We start from the raw sequence: 22864 nt of genomic DNA, 5'->3' as shown, positions 1-22864 counted from the left end.
CCTCATTACTGTTAGAGAATATTTGAGGCAAGAAAATATTATGAACTTCTATAAAAGCATCCATACACCTAAACTGGTTAAAACCAAAACCTGCTTCACCAAGTATCTTAAGAGTGGTCACTGTTCAACATATTGGGTGTCATCCACATAGAAAAAAGAAATAGTATCCCCTATGCTAAGTGCTTGGTGTGGATGAATTGTTGATCAAAACAGGTATTTTTGCCTTCGAGGAGCTGATGACTCAGTGTCAGAAATTAACAAACTAGTAAGTAGATCATCAGAAATTGTACTATATGCTACAAAACGTCTTTATTTAAAATTAATGGCTGATCTGTGACTCAGAAACAGAAACAACTGAGTACCAGACAGAGCCTATAATGTTATACAGCTGTTCAAAGTCCTAAATCTCTATAGTAGGTATGTTTCTTACTAATAAAAGAAGTATATTCAGGTTAACAACTAAATGCCCCTGAAATTGGCCAAACTTCAGATTGGTTAGCTCAGACCTCCTCTGTATTTAAGCAGCACAGAATAGAGGCAGTTGTAGCAGGAACTGGGTGTGCTATAAGACACCAAATACAACAAGGTGAAAGGTTTAAGTCAATTGCTTCTAGAGTTCCAACCAAATTAACTAGATTTCAAGCCTTTTGATCTCAGGATTCCTTTACCTCTTAAAAACTGGAAACCTGTAATAACTTCTGCTATATGGGTTATGTCAGTATTCACTAATATTAGAAATTAAAACTTAGAAGCATTTGAAACATTCACTTTTTTTTTTTTTTTTTTTTTTTTTTTTTGTGGAGACAGGGTCTCAGCTCTCACTCAGGCTGGAGGGCAGTGGTGTGATCACGGCTCACTGTAGCTTCGATCTGCTGGGCTGAAGTGATCCTCCCACCTCAGCCTCCCAAGTAGCTGGAACCACAGGCATGTGCCACCATGCCCAGCTGGGTTTTTTTTTAATTTTTAGTAGAGACAAGGTCTTGCTATGTTTCCCAGGCTGCTCTCTAACTCCAAGGCTCCGCCTTGACCTCCCAAAGTGTTGGAATTATAGGGATGAGCCACCACACCAGACTCATTCACTTTTTTTGTTTGTTTTGTTTTGTTTTTTTGAGATGGAGTTTTGCTCTTGTCACCCAGACTGGGCTGGAGTGCAATGCCGCAGTCCTGGCTCATTGCAACCTCCACCTCCCCAGTTCAAGCGATTCTCCTGCCCCAGCCTCCCAAGTAGTTGGGATTACAGTCGCCTGCCACCACGCCCAGCTAATTTTTGTATTTTTAGTAGAGACGGGGTTTCACCATGTTGGCCAGGCTAGTCTCAAACTCCTGACCCTCAGGTGATATACCTGCCTGGCCTCCCAAAGTGCTGGGATTACAGGCATGAGCCACTACACCTGGCCCTCATTCACTTTTTAAAGCCCATCGTATATTAACGTAAGTAACAATTTTTGCCAAAAAAAAAAAAAAAAATTCTGAAACAATGAGAATTACACTGTTTACATATTTGCAAATAATAACCTGACTTACTAGAAAACAGTTATTTACTTCTGCATTCAATCTGGCACAATGTTATCTCGATTTAAGGATATAAAGAAAATCTGGCCTCACAAAGACATGTACTTGTAAAAGGAAAGACTATTTTAATAACCTTTTATAAGTAATTATGGATATTTCTTGATATTGCACTAAAACAAGTGGTAATTTCTTAAAGATGAGTTTTATAGGAGAGAAAAAAATAATTTTTCCTCTACCCTCTCTGAGTTCCTAGTTGGGTCAGACTCCTTAACAAAAGACAAAATAACAAGAGAAAATCAGAAATATAATAAATATACCTCACATATCCATGAGAGATACCCAGAGAAATGAGTAAAGTCTTTTCATTTCTAAGAGGTGGCTTAGAATTCAGACTTCAGCTGAAACAAATAAAGAAGGGCACAGGGGCTGGGGAGCAATGGTTATGGAGAGGTGACCAACACCAAGAAAAGCATGGTAAACAACAGTAAGGCTTGTTATACAGATTTAAGTCTATGCCTTCTCCATTAGTAAGTTTCTAGTGATTGAGTCATCCTTTTCCTGGTAATGAGGAAGACACCCTTACAAGGGAGACTTCCTTTATAGATATAAATTTTCCCTTACAAAAGCGTAACTTCTACTCTGTTTTCAGAACTTCTCCTGTGTCTGCTTCTCAAAATAATGCTTACACCAAACAGGCATATTTTAGGGTGGCATATTCTAGTCTCCTACAGTTGCAAAGTAGAATCTGAAACCATATAAATGAATTTCATGCTGTCTCATTAAAATGCACTGGGATCTAACTTGCACTCTGAACAGATCTTTAACCCATGCATCACTGTATAATCAAACACTGGGTCATTTAGATAATACTGGTTCACTGAGTTAAAGTAGATCTTCCAAATGCTGGTACATCTCATTACACAACTTTTTAAACCCATATTCATTAATGTCATCACCCATCTCATCAGGAAAGTAATAAAATGCTGTCATGCTCAGGGTGGCAGATTGAAGTTTACTTACTTATAATTTCACTTGAAGCTCAAATGTTATCACTGTCAAGCAATACAGTCAGATGTTTTCCCTGTAGTGATAGGTTCACCTCACTCAATTTCAAGACAGTCTCCAAATAACCAAGACTCAATAGCCATGGTTTGTCAGTCATTCAAGTAAAAATGGTGTTCCATGAAAAAAGTGGATACTTCAGTTCACAATGCAAACAACTGCGCAAGTGCTGTTCCTGGAGACAGCCATCATACTTTGGTAGGCAGAAGTCTTTGTGCACATTTTCCATTCTCATCACACAGAACATTAAAACAACAGTACTTAAAGGTACAGTGAAAGGTACTTAAGGAAAAAAGTGAATGAGGGCCAGGTGTAGTGTTGTTGCTTCATCATGGACAATCCTCAGATCCTCAGTGGAAAATTGATTTTTTTTTTCTTTATGAGCCCATGGCAGTGAAGAATGCAATGTCTACCTAAAAGCAGAGTCTGGTGCCACTGCCTTAATTCATGGTAAGGTGTCAGCAATTTTATGCATCACTGCGTTTCCACCATCAGTGCAAACACCAACAGGATGAAAATAGCAAATAACACATTAGCGTTATTATGAGAACAGTCCTAACCATGTAGACCCCTTAAAAGGTTGTCAGAGACTACCAGGGGTCCACGCACCACACATTGAGAGCCACTATATTAGATTAAGGTTGGGGCTGAGAGCCTGAGACTGGGTCTGGCTTCTCCAAGATACTCCACGTTCATATAATAAATATTTTAGGGCCAGGAGCAGTGGCTCATGCCTGTGACTCCCAACACTTTAGGAGGCTAAGGTAGGAGGGTCACTTGCCAGAAGTTCAAGACCAGCCTGGGCAACGTGGCAGGACCCTGTCTCTACAAAATACAAAAAAATTAGTCAGGTGCGGTGGTAAGTAAATAAAGCAAGTAAGTAGATAAGTAAGTAAATAAACAGATGCTTTAGTATCTACTATCTGCAGGTCTATATAAACAAGCCATATTGTGAGATCAAAAGAACATGAAGATTTCCTGACAGGATGACAGAGAAATGCTGTTATCAATCAGCAACACCTTATCCCATTGCTCCAAATATAATAATGACAGATAAAACACGAATTCTGTATTAACTTCAAAAGACACAGTTATGCTCAAACATGACAAATATATTTGTGGACCACGACAGAGGGGAAACATAAAGCAATAAATTAGTAACTCCATGAACCCAACTGAGCTCCAAGACAAGAAACAAGCAAAGGCAGTCAGGAAATCAAATTATGCACAAGATAAGAAAACCAAAAGCAAGGCTCACAGGTAAAACGAAAAAATCTCATAGGTAGAAACCAAACAAAAAACTCATGAAAGGAAGGTGAAAAAAGGTATTATCAATAGCTAAAGTTATTATTTCAAACTGCCACAGGCAGTTGGAGAGGAAATAAAAAGTACTCTAAATAAAAGGTACTCTATATATATATACATATATATGTCTCATACACATACACACACACACACACACAAACAAAACCTAACTAATGCATATCACTGACATTGCAATAATACCTCAGAATTAGAATCCTAGATCTAGACTGAAAGCATGGTGGAAACGTATGAAGGCAACAAAAACAGAGGTATAGGTGACATACAGAAAAGAACACCAAAATAAAGGAAAAAAAATTAATTTCCCACTCAGCATATAAACTATAGACTAAATTTCTAAAGTGTATTTAAAAACAACTAATGGGCCGGGTACAGTGGCTCACACCTGTAATCCCAGCACTTTGGGAGGCCAAGGCAGGCGAATCACAAGGTCAAGAGATCAAGACCATCCTAGTCAACATGGTGAAACTCCATCTCTACTAAAAATACAAAGATTAGCCGGGCGTGGTGGCACGCTCCTGTAGTCCCAGCTACTCAGAAGGCTGAGGCAGGAGAATCGCTTGAACCAGGGAGGTGGAGGTTGCAGTGAGCAGAGATCTCGCCACTGCACTCCAGCCTGAGCGACAGAGCAAGACTCCGTCTCAAAAAAATAAATAAAATAAAAATAAAAAATAACTGAACTAAGGAAGATAGTCAAGAAATTCATCAATATCAACAGATGAATTCAATGCTCAATAAAAATCTTGAAATTAGTTTAAAATAAATGTTTATGATCCTTAATGAGATAAAGAATTGGCCAGGTACAGTGGCTCAAGCCTACAATGCCAGCACTTTGGGAAGCTGAGACGGGAGGCTCACTTGAGTCCAGGAGTTTGAGACCAGCCTGGGCAACATAGCAAGCCCCCATCTCTATTTTTATAATAATAATTGAAAGCTATTAAAAATGATAAAAAGAAACAGAAGAATGGATGTTAAAAGAACTTATAAATAATTTGAAAAGATGGTATCATCAATTATCTGTGGCCAAACTCTAGACAGACATGGGATACTTGTCTGAAACTAAGAATCAATAGACAAGGTTAATTCCTAGACTGGACACACAAACACACATCATCAGTGAACAAGAAAACGACGGATCCAACTCAAATGAAGCATCGTGAAGTAAACAGGGAAAAAGAATACAGACTTGACAGCTGATTTGAGCCCAGCATGATCTTACCAAATTTACATCTCTGAACCTCAATTTCATCTTCTCTAAAATGGACATCCATCACCTTTACAAAGTTGTTGAAAGGATTAAAAACCATAGATAAAACAAAACCTCAGTGATGTCTGGCAAATGGTAGGCTCTCGAAAAATGGCTCCCTCAAGAACCGTATGATTTACAAACAGAATCAAGGTTATTAAGAAAAATGGAATTTGGCCTCTTAACTACAAAGTAACTAGGCCTACAACCTAGTTTACAATAAAAGATATTCACGTTTCCTAATTCCTATATTACTGATACGGACAGGAGACAGGGAAATAATGGGTAGAAGGAGGAGGTTCCCTGGCAAAGGCCCCACTCAAGTCTGAAAACCCATGACCCCTAAATGAGAACTAGCATTCCTGTTTTCATGCCTAAAAGTTGCCTTTTGATCCACCACGCCCCCACGTAAACCCCAAGCCCCTGGCTCCACAAGGAGACAAACAGAAGAGCAGAAGAACCGCAGAATGGCGCGGCAGAGAAAGAGAGAAGAGAAGGAACATCTGAACACTAAGAGGAGTTCGGCTGAGGACGGTCAGAGAGGATATGGGCCACTGGATGGCCAAATTCCAGGGGAAGATCATTTTCCCACTCCATCCACTTTCCAGCTCCTCATCCATTCCACTGACAGCCAGCTCCATCACTCAATAAAATCCCCACATTCACCATCCTCAAGTCCATGTGTGATCTGATTCTTCCTGGATGCTGGACAAGGACCAGAATACCAAGAAAGCTCTGAGCTGTTTAACACTTAAGCCGTCCATGGTCAGCAAAGCTAAAAGAGCATACTGTAACACATGCTCACTTGGGCTTCGGGAGTTGCAGACTCCCACCCCTGGACACTCCCATGAGGACAGAGCCCAGAGGCAGTCGCCCCAGATTCGGCACCTGCCCGCATGCATGCTCCTCCTCCCAAAAGGGGTTTGAGAGCATGGAACAGATGAGCCACAGCCCTGTCGCACGTCCTGTGAGGGGGGTCAGGGAACTCTCTCATTAGCTGAAAAAATTAAGCAAATTGTCTAAATTTTGGTGCCTACAAGAGAATTCAAGAGATGCCTCATGCTAAGATCTTCAAATAAAGTTTTGGTAGTGGTCTTGAATTGTTCTTATGTCAGGCATTTAAAATGTTTTCTAAAAATCTCTCTGATATCATACATTTCTTTGTCAAAAGAATTTGTAGAAATGGAACTCTTATTAGGAAAGGCATTTTGGTTACAAGTCACTAAGGATTACTTCTTCCTCAAAAAATCATGTTAACGTTCATAACTGATCGCTCTGCAATTTTTTTTATGTAAAGACACTGGCAATTTAGCCTAAAAAAAGTCTCTTCACTATTCATCACTCTTAATAAGATGGCTTCCTTTCTAACCGCCAAAAGGAAAATGGAAAGAAACTCAGGCTTCTCATATTTCAAATAAGAGAGAGCTACTTATGGAAACACCAACAGTTTAGATGGTACCTTCACACCACAAACTAGACTTATCAAAAACCTAAGTAAAAATTCTCATACACAAAAATAAATTTCAACTTTCTTCTCAGTGCTTAGGAATCAAAGCCTTAAACTACTGAATCATGTCTAGAAATGAAAAGACAGTAGGATTACAGCTGTGCATGGCCAATTTATCTTCTGAAGTCAAAGCATGTCTCCTGTTACCTTGCAGCAAGTCAACGTGATCTGCATATCAATATATCAAATGATCACAGTATCTGAAACCGATACCAACCACAAAAGGTGTTATTTTAATTAACAAGTTGGCAACATTATGAGCTTTACAGTTTTTTTCTACAATTCTTTTTGAATTATCACAATTTAAAGAAAATTTTTAAAGGCTAAGAACCCAGACTTACAATTATGCCATTCCAATTCTATTTATGTCACCCTCCAGTAAAACAGCCCTATAAATAGCTTTGCAAAGAGAACAGCAATATACTAATAGTTGGCTTAGAAAAAAAGTTAATTTCTACAATTTAGTTTTCTACAATAGGACAAAATTTTATGGTAATGAAATTAAAGAAGGGCCAAATCAAACATTATATAACAAAAGGGCTATCTGGAATGTGTTACATTATTTGTAATAGCACAGAAACTATAAAAGATAAATTCCACGTAAATGAATTAAGTAGCCTACACTGCTGATCTTCCAAGTGCTTGTGTCCTCACATAAGTTTAATATATTGAGCTCACTAAAGATTTACACTTAGTTTTTTGTATTAATGACAAGCAATACATGATGGAAAATATATTTAAAGCTTAGGAACATATGTTGAGCATGTGTGCACATGCAAAGCTTTCAAAGTTGCTTTAAAATGTGAAAATGAATATGGCTCCCCCTGTTATCCTTGATAAATGTCAGCTGTCATGTACTCATGTCCAATACATACTGTTTTTCACAGAGCAGAGACCCAGAAAAGGCAATTTTGAACCTACCAGCTGCATGTAATGGTTATACATAAGCAAATTCTATTTGAGGTCAGAAGTTTAAAGGTTTTCAGTATCAACTTCTAAATAATGCAGGCTTTATATGTTAAACATTACACAGATTCAAAAGCATACTTTAATTAGAAGTTTTTGGAAACAGACAAAATCGTAAGAAGGCAATTACTCTAAAAGTTTGGCACATGAGAGACAGGGTTATTTATAACAGTGATACAAACTGGACTATTTGTACAGCAGTTCACCTTTTATTAGATTATTGAGCTGATATTTAGGCCAATTCTATTTCTTAACTAAGTTACAAATTAAGTACTATAAAGCTATATTATTACCAATCTAACGATTTTCATGTCTATATCTGAAAGCTTAGCAGAAAGTAAACCGCCGTAACCTTTGGTCTTTGCTATGGTTTGAATATAGTTTATCTCCACAAAACTCATGTTGAGGCTTGGCCCCCGATGTTGTGGTATTCGGAAGTGGTGCCTTTAAGAGGCAATTAAGTCATTAAGATGGATTAATGCCTTTCTCACTCCCTTGAGTTCTTGCTCCCACAGGTTTGGACTAAAGAGTGGGTTGTTATAAAGTGAGACCCCGTCTTGTGTTAGTAACTTTGCACATGTCTGCTTCCCCTTCCACTTCTCCACCGTGGTGTTACGACATGGCACAAAGCCCTCACCAGAAGCTGACCAGATCTCAGACCTCCCAGATTCCAGAATCATGTGCTAAATAAACCTCTTTCTCTTTCTTTTATAAACTACTTAGTTTCTAACCCCAGAACACCAGAACACTAGAACACCAGAAAACAGACTAAGACATTCTTTGACTTTAATAATAAAATACAACTATCAATAGGAATTGTCTTTTGAAAGCATCCCCTGTAGAGTATGTGACCTATACTCAAAATAAATTACCTTTTACAGTAAGTTGTCATATGAGCAACACTAAATTCAAGATAGAATTTTTGCTTTTTTTTTTTTTTTTTTTGCCGGGCACAGTGGCTCATGCCCATAATCCCAACACTTTGGGAGGCCAAGGAAGGCAGATAGCTTGAGCCTAGGAGTTCGAAATCAGACTGGGCAACATGGCAAAACCCCATCTCTACCAAAAATACAAAAAATTAGCTGGGTGTGGTGGTGTACACCTGTAGTTCCAGCTACTTGGGTGGCTTAGGTGGGAGGACTGAGCTTGGGAGGTGGAGGCTGGAGTGAGCCAAGATCACATCACTGCACTAGAGCCTGGGTGACAGACTGAGACTCCATCTTCCCCAACCCTCCCCCCGCACCCCTGCCAAAAAAAAAAGACATTTAAGCTTTTAAAATTATAAATGCGGCCAGGTGCGGTGGCTCACGCCTGTAATCCTACCAGTTTGGGAGGCTGAGGCGGGGAGACTGTCTGAGGTCAGGAGTTTGAGACCAGTCTGGCCAACACAGTAAAACTGTCTCTACTAAAAATACAAAAGTTAGCCAGGTGTGATGGTGCACGCTGGTAATCCCAGCTACTCGGGAGGCTGAGGAAGGAGAATCACCTGAACCCAGGAGGCAGAGGTTGCAGTGAGCCAAGATCGTACCACTGCACTCCAGCCTGGCAATAGAGTGAGATTCCATCTCAAAAAAATAAAAAATAAAATAAAATAAAATAAAATAATATATATATGCATTAATAATCTCCTACATACTACCATAAAAACAAGTTACCTCCACATTTTAAATACAGTATCACTAGTCAGCAGTCTTCCTGCCATAGAAGATGACATTCTTAAAAGTTTAAAAAGTATATACAAAGCAAGTGAGAGAATTAGCCATCAGATCATCTCAAGTAAAATAATTGGAGCTTTTCTACTTGTAACTACTGCACTTAACTAGTACTAAACAGCAGATCTACCACGATTATGAATTTTTTGGTGAATTTTTCTAAAACTGTAGTTATAAACTTGAGAGCAAAAATTGATTTCTGGAGGCATTGCGCAAGATAGCCATAAGTATCTCACAAATGTTTAGTGGACAAATAGGAAAGTGGAGATGGATCGGGCATGGTCTTTTTAAGAATACAATCTTTTCAATGTAAACTTTCTTGACAAATGAAAAATATATGCTGCTGGAATTCAAATTGACTGTATAATTAAAGGATGACCTCTATAAAAAGACTGAATAAGGTTCTTTAAAAATTGAAGTGAGTGCAATTAACATGTTATTTTTGAAATCTAACAACGTTTGAGATACGAAATATTTTGAGATCAGTGTCATGAGGAAAGTAACAATATTTTTCTGTAAAATTTCTTTATGAAATCATAGTGCTCTTAGCAGTTTTGCGTACATCAGCTAGATTCTTTAACAGCTTTACTGAGATACAATTCACATATCATATGCTTAAAGTGCACAACTGGCTTTTAGTATATTTCAAAGTTGTGTAACTCTCACTGTAATCAATTTTAGAACATTTTCATTATTCCAAAAAGACCTCAACATCCCTCAGCTGTTACTACCCCCTGCTCCCATTCCCACCCGCTCAACCTCATATAACCCAATCTTCCACCCATTCACCCCTGCGCTTGGCAACCACTTACGTATTTTTGTCTTTATGGATTTACCTATTCAGGACATTTAATATAAATGGCATAACACAATATCTAGTTCTTTGTGACTGGCTTCTTATACTTAGCATAGTGTTTTCAAATACATCGACATTGTAGCACATATCGGTTCAGTCAAGCCTAGCTTAATGACAGGGATACTTTAGGAGAAATGTGTCTTTAGCCCATTTCATCATTATGCAAACATCACAGAGTGTCCCTTAACAAACCTAGATAATACAGCCTAAATCTAGGCTATACAGTATAGCCTACAGCTCCTAGGCAACAAAACTATACTGCATGTTAATATACTGAATACTGCAGGCAAGTGTAACACAATGGTATTTGTGTATCTAAGCATATCTAAATATAGAAAAGGTACAGTAAAAATACAGTATTATAATCTTATGGAACCACTGTCATATACATGGTCCTAATTCTTCACTGACTGAAACATTCACTGTTACATGCTACATGACTGTACTTCATTGCTTTTTATTTCTGGCTAATACTTCACTGTATGGATATACATTTTATTTATCCACTTATCAGCTGATGGAAATTTAAGTTGTTGTTCTGCTATTACGAATACTCTTGCTATGAATATTTGTGTATAATTGTGTGATTATGTATATCCTTAAATGAGAAATCATGAGCACTAATAAAAAAATAGGTTTCAGCCAGGTGTGGTGGCTCATGCTTGTAATCCCAGCACTTTGGGAGGCCAAGGTGGGAGGATCACTTGAGGTCAGGGGTTCGAGACCAGCTTGGCCAACACGGTGAAACCCTGTCTCTACCAAAAACACAAAAATTAACCAGGCATGGTGGCATGCACCTGCAATCCCAGCTACTCAGGAGGCTGAGGCAGGAGAATCACTTGAACTCAGGAGGTGGAGGTTGCAGTGAACCGAGATTATGCCACTGCACTCCAGCCTGGGTGACAGAGCGAAACTCCATCTCAAAATAAAATAAAATAAAAACAGGCTTGATGATATATGCCAATGATGCTTCCAAAGTTCTCTAGCAAACAGTAAAGAAGCCAGGTTCTCTTTTTTTCTTTTTTTTTGAGACGGAGTCTCGCTCTCTTGCCCAGGCTGGAGTACAGTGGCACGATCTTGGCTCACTGCAAGTTCTACCTCCCAGGTTCATGCCATTCTCTTGCCTCAGCCTCCCAAGTAGCTGGGACTACAGGCGCCTGCCACCACGCCCAGCTAATTTTTTTGTATTTTTTATTTTGTATTTTTTAGTGAAGACGGGGTTTCACTGTGTTAGCCAGGATGGTCTCGATCTCCTGACCTCGTGATCTGCCTACCTCAGCCTCCCAAAGTGCTGGGATTACAGGCATGAGCTACCACGCCCAGCCAAAGCCAGGTTCTTTAAAAACATTTATTCTAAAAATCTAAAAACCAATCATGGAATCTTAACTATGATTAATATATTAACGGTGAAAGCAGACAACACGCAAGAAGAGATGGGTAATGTAAGCAGAGAAATGAAAACTCTGAGGAGGAATCAAAAGGGAAGGTTAGGCCAGGAGCAGTGGCTCATGCCTGTAATCCCAGCACTTTGGGAGGCCAAGGCGGGTGGATCACCTGAGGTCAGGAGTTCAAGACCAGCCTGGACAACATGGTGAGACCCTGTCTCTACTAAAAACACAAAAAGTAGCTGGGCATGGTGGCGAGTACCGTAATCCCAGCTACTCGGGAGGCTGAGGCAGGAGAACGGCATGAACCAGGGAAGCGAAGCTTGCAGTGAGCCGAGATCACGCCACTGCACTTCAGCCTAGGCAACAGAGCGAGACTCCACCTCAAAAAAAAAAAAAAAAAAAAAAAAAGGACAGGTTAGAATCAAAAACACTAACAGAAATGCAAAATGCCTTTGATGGGGTCATCAGTAGACCAAACATAGGAATGGAGAACAGTGAGCCTTAAGATCAATACAAACTCCCAAAATTGAAAAAGAAAGAGAAAATGAAAAAGAAAAGAATATCCAAGAATAGTGGGACAATTATAAAAGGTGTAACGCACACAAAAACGAAATACTATTCATATGAAATTTTAGAAAAGGTAAAACAGTAGTGACATCAAGCAGACCAGCTGGAGGTTTCTTCTGGTTGCTAGGGACCAGTGGAGATGACTGATTGCACAGAGGCACAAAGAACTTTAGGGAGTGGTAGAAATGTTTCATATCATGACTGTGGTGATGGTTACATTTGTCAAAACTTATTAAATTGTAAATGTAAGGTTGGTAAATGTTTTGTATGTATATTATGCTTTAATAAAGTTTTTTTGAAATCAAGTACTTAAGGAAAATTACAGTGCTTATTGCTAATCCTATGATAAATAAAAAGTGGTATGAAATAACTTAGCTAATAAAACAAGAAACAACATATAAAACATTTCACTAAGAAAATTTACTTTTGGCTTAGCATGGTGCCTCACACCTGTAATCCCAGCACTTTAGGAGGCCGAGGCAGGTGGATTTCTTGAGCTCAGTTCAAGACCACCCTGGGCAACATGGCGAAATCCCCATCTCTACCAAAAATATAAAAATATTAATTAGCCAAGTGCGGTGGCAAGTGCCTGTAGTCCCAGCTACTCGAGAGGCTGAAATGGGAGGATCGCTTGAGCCTGGGTGGCAGAGACTGCAGTAAGCCAAGATCATGCCACTGCAGTTCAGCCTGAGTGACAGTGTGAGACCCTGTCTAAAATTTAAAAAAGAAAATTTACTTTTTCTAAAGTAGTACCACTACACTGAAAGTAAATATATTAGCAGTTAAAATCAAGGTTTTAAAACTTTACAGCAATAAAAATATTTTAAACAAGATACAAAAAATGATCATTGCAATGCTGTTCATACTTCAAAAGCTACATGAAAATCTAATGTTTATCAATTGCAGATTTGAAAAATGAATTCTAATGAAGCCACGCAAAATAATACAATACAGTGGTCGTAAAAATGAATTATACACAACATGGCTGGATCTTACAATTTATAAAGCCACCACATTACATCCATTTTATTTTTTTAAAACTAATAAAACAAAAAAAAACTAAACATTGTTCAAGGGCACATCCAAATGAGACTTTTTCAAAGTTTTTAAAATAAAGTTAATTATTAACTCAAAGACAGCTGTGACTTCAAGGATAGAAGCAGGATGACTTCAGGGAGAAAGATTCAGGGAGCAGGTACACTGAACAAACTGACCGTCCCGTTCTTCAGTTCCAGTAGTGGGTTCAAGAGTAGCCTTCAAAGTATACTTCATAATTCAAATAATATATACTCTTTATTTATATAAAATAATGCAGAATTTTAGTGTTTAAAGTAAAAAAACACTATGTGAACAAATACTTAATCTAACATCTGAATGAGGTATTGTGATAAATGCATTCCACTTATTACTCCCATTTAATCCTCCTTACAGCCCTATGAAACGCAGAACAGTGAGTAGATGAAAGTATACTTCAACATTATCCCTACTTCACTGGAAAACACTGAGAAATAGAAAGGTAAACTCAACCCAAAGTCATACATCTAGTAAGTGGTGGAGCTAGAAATTAAATCGAAGTCATTCTAACTTCAGAGCCAAGCTTTTAACCAGTCCCACCAAAAAATAAAAAAAATAAAAAAAATAAAAGCCTTATGTCATGGCATCAAATGTTTTACTTTTTTCATGGAATCTCAGTAAAGTCACATCACTTACAGCTATTCTAACAGTTTGGATAGAACTGGCCTTATTGGACTTCCCAACAATAAATCACTGTTTTCCAGCCACACCAACTGGAAGCTCCCACCAGTCTAAAAAATTTTCAAACAGTTATAAATCACGGTCCTTTGCAAGTAATCGCCAGCCAAGGACTGTAGATTCTTAATCTATCCCTATAGACATCTCCTTTAAAAAATCATTTTAAGGCCGGACGTGGTGGCTCACTCCTGTAACCCCAGCACGCTTTGGGAGGCCAAGGCAGGCAGACCACCTGAGGTCAGGAGTTTGAGACCAGCCTGGCCAACATGGTGAAACACCGTCTCTACTAAAGATAAAAAATTAGCTGGGCATGGTGGTATGCGCCTGTAGTCCCAGCTACTCGGGAAGTTGAAGCAGGAGAATCCCTTGAACCTGGCAGGCGGAGGCTGCTGTGAGCCAAGATGGCGCCACTGCACTCCAACTAGGGCAACACAGTGAGACTCGGTCTTAAAATAAAATTAAAATTAAAATTAAAATAAGTCAGTTTTTTTTTTGAGGCGGAGTCTCGCTCTGTCTCCCAGGCTGGAGTGCAGTGGCACGATCTCGGCTCACTGCAAGCTCTGCCTCCCGGGTTCACTCCATTCTCCTGCCTCAGCCTCCAAGTAGCTGGGACTACAGGCGCCCGCCCCCTGCCCGGCTAATTTTTTTTTTTTTTGTATTTTAGTAGAGACAGGGCTTCGTCGTGTTAACCAGGATGGTCTCGATCTCCTGACCTCGTGATCCGCCCGTCTCGGCCTCCCAAAGTGCTGGTATTACAGGCATGAGTCACCGCGCCCGGCCTAAAATAAGTCAGTTTAAAGGCCGGGTGTGGTGGCTCACGCCTGTAATCCCAACACTTTGGGAGGCTGAGGCAGGCAGATTGCCTGAGGTCAGGAGATCAAGACCAGCCTGGCCAGCATGGCAAAATCCTTAATCTACTAAAAATACAAAAATTACCCAGGTGTGGTGGCAGGTGCCTGTAATCCCAGCTACTCAGGAAGCTGAGGCAGGAGAATCGCTTGAATTCCGAAGGCAGAGGTTGCAGTGAGCTGAGATCGCACCACTGCGCTCCAGACTTGGCGACAACAGCAAAATTCTGTCTCAAAAAAAAGTCAGGTGTTCCGCCCGCCTCAGCCTTCCAAAGTGCTGGGATTACAGGCGTGAGCCACCGTGCCCAGCAACATCATCATGTTATAAAGACTTTTATCTTTTTTTTTTTTTTTTTTTTTTTTTTTTTTTTTTTTTTTTGAGACAGAGTCTCCCTCTGTTGCCCAGCTTGGAGTGCAGTGACACAATCTCCACTCACTGCAAACTCCGCCTCCCAGGTTTCAAGCGATTCTCCTGCCTCAGCCTCCTGAGTAGCTGGGATTACAGGTGGCTGCCAACACTCCAGGCTAATTTTTTTGTATTTTTAGTAGAGATGGGGTCTCACCATGTTAGCCAAGCTGGTTTCGAACTCCTGACCTCAAGTGATCTGCCCACCTAGGCTTCCCAAAGTGCTAGGATTACAGGCACAAGCCACTGTGCCCAGCCAAGACTTTCATCTTCTATCTGACTGGTTATCATGCATCTTGAGTGGTGTAGTAGCAGTTACCAGATAACTAAAAGGTTCTGTAATGTAGAATCTGATACATCAATCGTAGAAAACTAAAGCTGGAAAGAACCTGAGATTATGTGTAAAACAAGTGAACTGGTCATTATGAGGAAAATGATGCCAAGATAAGACTACTACTCTTTCTAGTTCCCATCTGGCAACATGTGTTTTCTGGCTTTAAATATGAGAGGTGTTATATCCAAGGCAAAATTAACAAATGTTGATTTTTATACATAAGACAATACAAACCTAAAAACAATTCACTTAAGTTGTTTAGTTTTTAAGCAATCATTGCTTTATAAGATTTCTATTATTTTGGTTCATATTTTAATTAGAAGGCATGAATGCAGAATTTATAATTAAAATGTTTATCTTTAAACTTTAGAAATTTAATTTCAAAATAAACTGAAGGAGAAATATAAATACAGTTATTACAACTAACAATGTCATTCTTATGCCAGTAATTCTTTTTCCATACTAATTCTCTAATAAGGTTATAACAGAACTTTAGAAATTAGAATTTTAGGAAAATGTTTATATAAAGGCACTTGATAATTATCCTGGCTTAGTAATGCTTTCATTCCTTTACCAAACTTTGTAATGTTCTTATTTTAACTAACATGACACAAAAACTGGTTTTAAAATTTGTCATGAAGTTAAATCCATCAACTCAAGAGGAGGTACTCCAAAGAGTTAATTTCCAAGACAATGAATGATACTGCAGTCTGGGATTCCAAAGTCTTGATTTTAAAACGTCTGTGGTGGCCGGGTGCAGTGACTCATGCCTGTAGTCCCAGCACTTTGAGAGGCCAAGGTGGGTGGATCACCTGAGGTCAGGAGGTCAAAACCAGTCTGGCCAACATGGTAAAACCCCATCTCTACAAAATACAAAAAATTGGCAGGGACATGGTGGCAGGCGCCTGTAAACCCAGCTACTTGGGAGGCTGAGGCAGGAAAATCGCTTGAACCTGGGAGGCAGAGGTTGTAGTGAGAGGAGATCACACCGTTGCACTCCAGCCTGGGCAACAAGAGCAAAACTCTATCTCAAAAAAACAGTCTGTCATTAGAATTAAATTTTTCTGTTGGGTAACCACAGACATACTTTCACTGCTGGAGGAATGTCATCTAAAAAGTTAGTTCAAGGTATTACTGACTTCAGGATACTTAAATTCTTCAACTGAAACCCATTTTTTAAATGAGAAGAACTTCAATTTTCTGCAATTCGACAATGTTGTTAATTAAGTAGCATCCCCTACCAGGACCACCACTCACACCAGTAACAGTATGAACATTTTAAATGACAGCAACTTATTAGAAGATAAAGTTCACTGAATTATGGAAAGAAAATGGTCTGTAGTTTGTAAATAATCGAGTTAGGTTCTAATTTCAGTTTTGCCACAAACTAGGTATATAACTTTAATAAACCTGTTACTTTTTCTGAAGCCTCTTATCAACCCCAACACAGGGCTGTAAGAATGAAACAAGAGGTAAAAGTATTTCACTGTTGAATAGTGCTTAGAAATTGAGTTGGCAGAGAAAGTCACTGAACTTGAAGGGATATCAAAAGAATTATCCAATTAGAAGAAGAGAAAGAAAAAAGACTGAAGAAAAATGGGTAGAACCTTAAGGACTTATAAAAATGGTTGGCTGGGCATGGTGGCTCACACTTCTAATCCGAGCACTCTGGGAGGCTGAGGCAGGGGGATCACCTGAGGTCAGGGGTTCAAGATCAGCCTGGCCAACATGGCTAAACCCCATCTCTACTAAAAATACAAAAAAAAAATTAGCCAGGTGTGGTGGCAAGCACCTGTAATCCCAGCTACTCAGGAGGCTGAGGCAGGAGAATCACTTGAACCCATGAGGCAGAGGTTGCAGTGAGCTGAGAGAGCACCATTGCAACTCCAGCCCGGGGAACAAGAACGAAACTCCACATCAAAAAAAAAAGCAAATCAAATGGTCTAACAAGTATGATTGGAGTCCCAGAGGAAGGAGAATTAAATTGAAGCAGAAAAAGTACTTGAAGAATGGCCAAAACTTTCCATATTTGATGAAAACACAAATTTACAAATCCAAGAAGCTCAAAGAATACCATGCAGGATAAATACAAAGAAAACTAGACCTAAATACATAGTCAAACTATTTTAAACCAAACATAAAAAGAAAATCTTAAAAGCATCCACAACAAAAAAAGACCACACATACTGAGAACAAGATTAAAAATCACCTCTTCAAAAAAAGGGGCAGGGGGGGTGGTTACAACACAACAGAACAACATCTTTAAACTGCTGAAACAAAAAAATCATCAACCCAGAATTTTCTATCCAGTGAACCAAACCTTCAAAAATAGAGTGAAAGAGAGACATTTTCAGATAAATAAAAGTTGAGACAATTAGTGATAAATAATTCTGGAAATGAAATTATATCCTTCAGGCCAAAGGGAAAGGGGCATCAGATGAAAATGCACATCTATAAAGATGAAGGAAGAGTACCAGAAATGTCTTACTGTCAAATGGGTGACGGCTTCTGCTACTCTCTGTCTTCCTTTGAGGACGCGTATGCTATAATTTGTCTTCAAAGGACAGTAGAAGATTCTCATGGAAAAGACTATATAAATCAAAGTAACTTTAAATATTGATAATTTATGAAACACTCCGGACAATGAATTACTGAGCTAACATTTTTAAGTTTTAAAACTATACTAAAGGACAAAATGTCTGGGTATCTTATACATCTAAGCAGACAACTTAAAAGTGACTACAGAATAAGACTAAGAAAAACAGAATTAACTGCACAGGACTAAATGAACTAGTGAGAGAAATTTAACCAGTGATTTGTTTCACGCTATGGTTTTTTTCTTTTGATTTTTTGTTTTTTGTCTTGAGACACAATCTTACTCTATTTCCCAGGCTGGAGTGCAATGGTGAGATCTCAACTCACTGCAGCCTCTGCCTCCCGGGTTCAAGTGATTCTTGTGCCTCAGCCTCCCGAGTAGCTGGGATTACAGGCACCCGCCACCATCCCCGGCTAATTTTTATGTTTTTAGTAGAGAGGGATTTCACCATGTTGGTCAGGCTGGTCTTGAACTCCTGACCTCAGGTGATCCACCTGCCTCAGCCTCCCAAAGTGCTGGGATTACAGGCGCGAGCCACCATGCCCAGCCGTTTTTTGCTTTGTTTTGAGGCAGGGTCTTGGTCTCTTGCCCAGGATGGAGTGCGATGGTGCAATCACGGCTCACTGAGGCATCAGCCTCCCAGGGTCAAGCGATCCTCCCACCTCAGCTTCCCCAGCAGCTGGGACCACAGGCACGTGCCACCATGCCCAGTTAATGTTTTTATTTTTTATTTTTGTAGAGATGGGGTCTCACTATATTGCCCAAGCTGGTGTTATTTTTTAATATTCTGTTTTCTGATGGCTATATGAGGAAGCCCTTTTCCTTTCTTCTTCATCTACCTCTAGCTCACAATTTAATATGTTATGTTTTTGTAGGAAAATTTTTAAATGGCATTTGAGTGTGGTGGTGCATGCCTGTAGTCCTAGCTACTCAGGAGGCTGAGGCAGGACTGCTTGAGCCCAGGAATTCAAGATTGCAATGAGCCACGATTATACCACTGCACTCCAGGTAGGTCAAGAGAGTAAGACCCCGCCTCAAAATAAAGTAAAAATTGAGTCTATTTTTCATGTTATTAACGTTATTTGCATATGCTTAATCAAATTCCATCAGGACAAAGGTAAATAAAATTTGCCAGAATGACTGGACAAATCGTTGTACAATCAAGGTCATATACTATGTGTTATAATTAAGAAGGATATAATGATATAATGTCACATAATTATAATATAATGGTATGACAAGTCCAGCAATATAACAAAGACAGTAGGGCAGGACACAGTGGCTCATACCTGTAATCCCAGCACCAACACTTTGGGAAACCAACGCAGGGGGATTATTTGAGCCCAGGAGTTCAAGACCAGCCTAGGCAATATAGTGATGCCTCACTTCCACAAAAAAATTTCAATAAACATCTTATAAATTAAAAAAATTTTTAAAAAGAAAACAAAGATTGTATATTATACAGGAAGTCAATGCCTATGGGCCTGGTACCTGTTCTTGGTTTACAGGAACTAGCTTCACAGATGGAAGGTCACTTAGTAGCAGCCAATGACTCAGTAAATTTAGGGAACCTGGACAAGAGATGACTTCATCCAAATTCATAAGTATTCCAAGTGAAATCTGGTAGACAGGGTATTATATTTGCTTCCTAGCTTCGGGATCAAAGAACAAATAAAAAAGGCATTAAAAGTTCAAGTCAGCCAGGCACAGTGGCTCATGCCTATAATCCCAGAACTTTGGGAGGTCAAGGAGGGTGATCACCTGAGCCAGGAGTTTGAGACCAACCTGGACAACATGGCAAAACCCCATCACTACTTAAAAAAAAAATTAGCTGGGCATAGTAGCAGGCACCTGTAATCCCAGCTACTCGGGAGGCTGGAGCAGGAGAAACACCTGAACCGGGGAGGCAGAGATTGCAGTGACCTGACAGTGCACCACTGCACTTCAGCCTGAGTGACAGAGCGAGACTCTGTCTCAAATAAATAAATAAATAAAGTCCTGTAATCAGACAACACATATGGGCATAAGGATGGCACTGAATAGAGGCCTGAGACTTTGGCAAATATGGTCAATTAATCAAGTTACCAAAGCAAACCAAGAAAAAAGGAACATCTTTTTTACAAATAGCTCTGGAACTGGATATCTATAATTTAATCAAAAGTTGGTCCTCTGGCTGGGTGCAATGGCTTATACCTGTAACTCACACACTTTGGGAGGCCAAGGCAGGTGGATCACCTGAGGTCAGAAGTTTGAAACCAGCCTGGCCAACATGGTGAAAACCCGTCTCTACTAAAAAAATACACAAATTAGACGGGCATGGTGTTGGGCACTTGTAGTCAGAGAATCCCTTGAACCCGGGAGGCAGAGGTTGCAGTGAGCCGAGATTGTACCACTGTACTCCAGACTGAGAGACAAAAGCCAAACTCTATCTTTTAAAAAAAAGGTGGCCGGGCGCGGTGGCTCAAGCCTGTAATCCCAGCACTTTGGGAGGCCGAGACGGGCGGATCACGAGGTCAGGAGATCGAGACCATCCTGGCTAACACAGTGAAACCCCGTCTCTACTAAGAAATACAAAAAATAGCCGGGCGAGGTGGCGGGCGCCTGTAGTCCCAGCTACTCGGGAGGCTGAGGCCGGAGAATGGCGTGAACCCGGGAGGCGGAGCTTGCAGTGAGCTGAGATCTGGCCACTGCACTCCAGCCTGGGCTACAGAGCGAGACTCCGTCTCAAAAAAAAAAAAAAAAAAAAAAAAAAAAAAAAAAAAAAGGTATATTTTATGTTCTGTAAACGTTACTACAATTAAAATGAATGGGAAAGATCTCTTTGGCATGACAGGGCATTATTTCCAGGAGATATCAGTTAAGTAGGGGAAAAAGCAAAGTGCAAAAGAGTATATATAGTATGCTATCTTTTGTATAAAAAATAAATAAAACATACAGATATCATCAAAAAAAAAGAAACAGGAAGGATAAGACAGAAAACGTTTACGTTTGTTACCTAAGAAAACTGAAGAAAAATGGCATGGAAGAGATACAAAAGCAATGTATGCCTTTTGTATAATTCTGACTTTTGAAAGCATGTTATTATTCTATATATTACAAAAATAGAAATCAGAATGAGAGGCAGCATAAGCAAACAAGTAAATAAACTTAATTTTGTTTCAAATGAATACCTTAACTAGATTATACAGAAAGTAAGGTGGGAAGTAAAAGTGGGGAGGAGGTCGGGCGTGGTGGCTCACTCCTGTAATCCCAGCACCTTGGGAGGCAGAGGCAGGCGTATTGCCTGACATCAGGAGTTGGAGACCAGCCTGGGCAACGTGGTGAGACCCTGTCTCTATTAAAGATATACAAATTAGCTGGGTGTGGTGGCACGCACCTGTAGTCACAGCTACTCAGGAGGCTGAGGCAGAAGAATCGCTTGAACCCAGAAGGCAGAGGTTGCAGTGAGCCGAGATGGCACCACTGCACTCCAGCCTGAGCAACAGAGCGAGACTGTCTCAAAAACAAAAAAAAAGTGGGGTGGAGAAGGGGTATGGAGGGCTAATCCAAGCAATTTAAATTTTAACTATTTACTCTCTGTCTTGGGTAAAATTGGGAGGTGGAGAAGAATTACAGACAAATGCTCCACTCATTTTCAGTTTGTTTATTGTAGTGAAATGAAAAAACCAATTCTGAAATTATTTTAGATATATTAGAGGATTAGGCAAATGAGTAAACGTACCACATAATAAGAAGGGACATAAAAATAAAAAATGGGGTACAAAGAACCCTGTAGACATGGAATAAAGAGGTACATACTGATATAAACTCATGATTTCTAAAATACGTATATCAATGTTTCAATGAACACTTGTGCAGTCGGCCCTCTGTATCCATGGATTCTGCATCCACGGATCAAAAATACTCAAAAAATAAATTGTAAAAAACAATACAACAATAAAATACACATTAAAAAATACAGTTTAACAATAACCTACACAGTATTTACTCTGTTACATTCTTTTAAGTAATCTAGAGATGATTTAAAGCATACAAGAAATTGAACATGGGTTACATGCAAATACAATTGCTACTTTATAGTTTAAAGAACTTGAGCATCAGCAGATTTTGGTGCACACAAAGGGTCTTAGACCCAGTCACCCTCAGGTACGAAGGGATGACTGTATGAGTATGTATATGTATGTGTATGTGTATAAGCATGCATATTATTTTCTAGCTCTATCCACTAAAAAGGCCAAGATGAGAAAACAGCCCAGAATTAGTGAGGACAGCTAGCACTCAGAGAGATCCTGGTCTCTAAAACTTTTATTCCCCACAAGGACACAGCGGCCCACTTACAGGAGTTTCACTAGGCCAAACTTCTAGGACAATTTGAGCACTAAAATAATTAAGCAGGGTAAGTGAATCATGAACCATTCAAAAAATAGGAAGTCATGAATCCATAACCAATAGATAGGGCTACTGATTACGGAATACAGCCAAGAGCTGACAGGTAATGTGAAAGGAATGCTGGAAAGAAAAAAATGACCATTTTGCAATCATCACAATAAAAGGCTGGATCAGACAAGAGTCAATGAATGCTAATTCTAGAAGAAACTGTGAAAAGAATCAGAATATCTACATTGTTTCCCCACAGGCTGTTTACTGCTTGGCAAAAGAGAGGGCGAAAAAACCATACAGTGGAGAAATCTGGCAACACCTTGGCCAAGGGATCAAAATTTGCATCACAATAAGGGACAGATGGACGTCATATGACTCCATCTCAGAGTATCACATTATCGATGTAGTA

At 39.5% G+C, this 22864-nt stretch overlaps 1 protein-coding gene across 14 annotated transcripts in view; it reads right to left on the bottom strand.

Annotated features, from left to right (window-relative positions):
* NCOA3 (nuclear receptor coactivator 3) overlaps positions 1-22864 on the bottom strand; it is a 158965-nt gene that overhangs the window by 45282 nt on the left and 90819 nt on the right. For 2 of the 14 annotated variants that reach the window (XM_065523265.2, XM_045363079.3), the window contains one exon: positions 19567-19727. The exons of the other annotated variants lie outside the window; for them this stretch is intronic. The gene's annotated coding sequence lies outside the window, so the exon portion shown is untranslated. The remainder of the gene's footprint in view (positions 1-19566; positions 19728-22864) is intronic. 14 annotated transcript variants of the gene reach the window in all.

This window comes from Macaca fascicularis, chromosome 10 (assembly GCF_037993035.2).
Source record: "Macaca fascicularis isolate 582-1 chromosome 10, T2T-MFA8v1.1".
Lineage (NCBI taxonomy): Eukaryota > Metazoa > Chordata > Mammalia > Primates > Cercopithecidae > Macaca > Macaca fascicularis.
The sequence above is the reverse complement of the archived record's forward strand: the minus strand, read 5'-3'. Positions and strand labels throughout refer to the sequence as shown.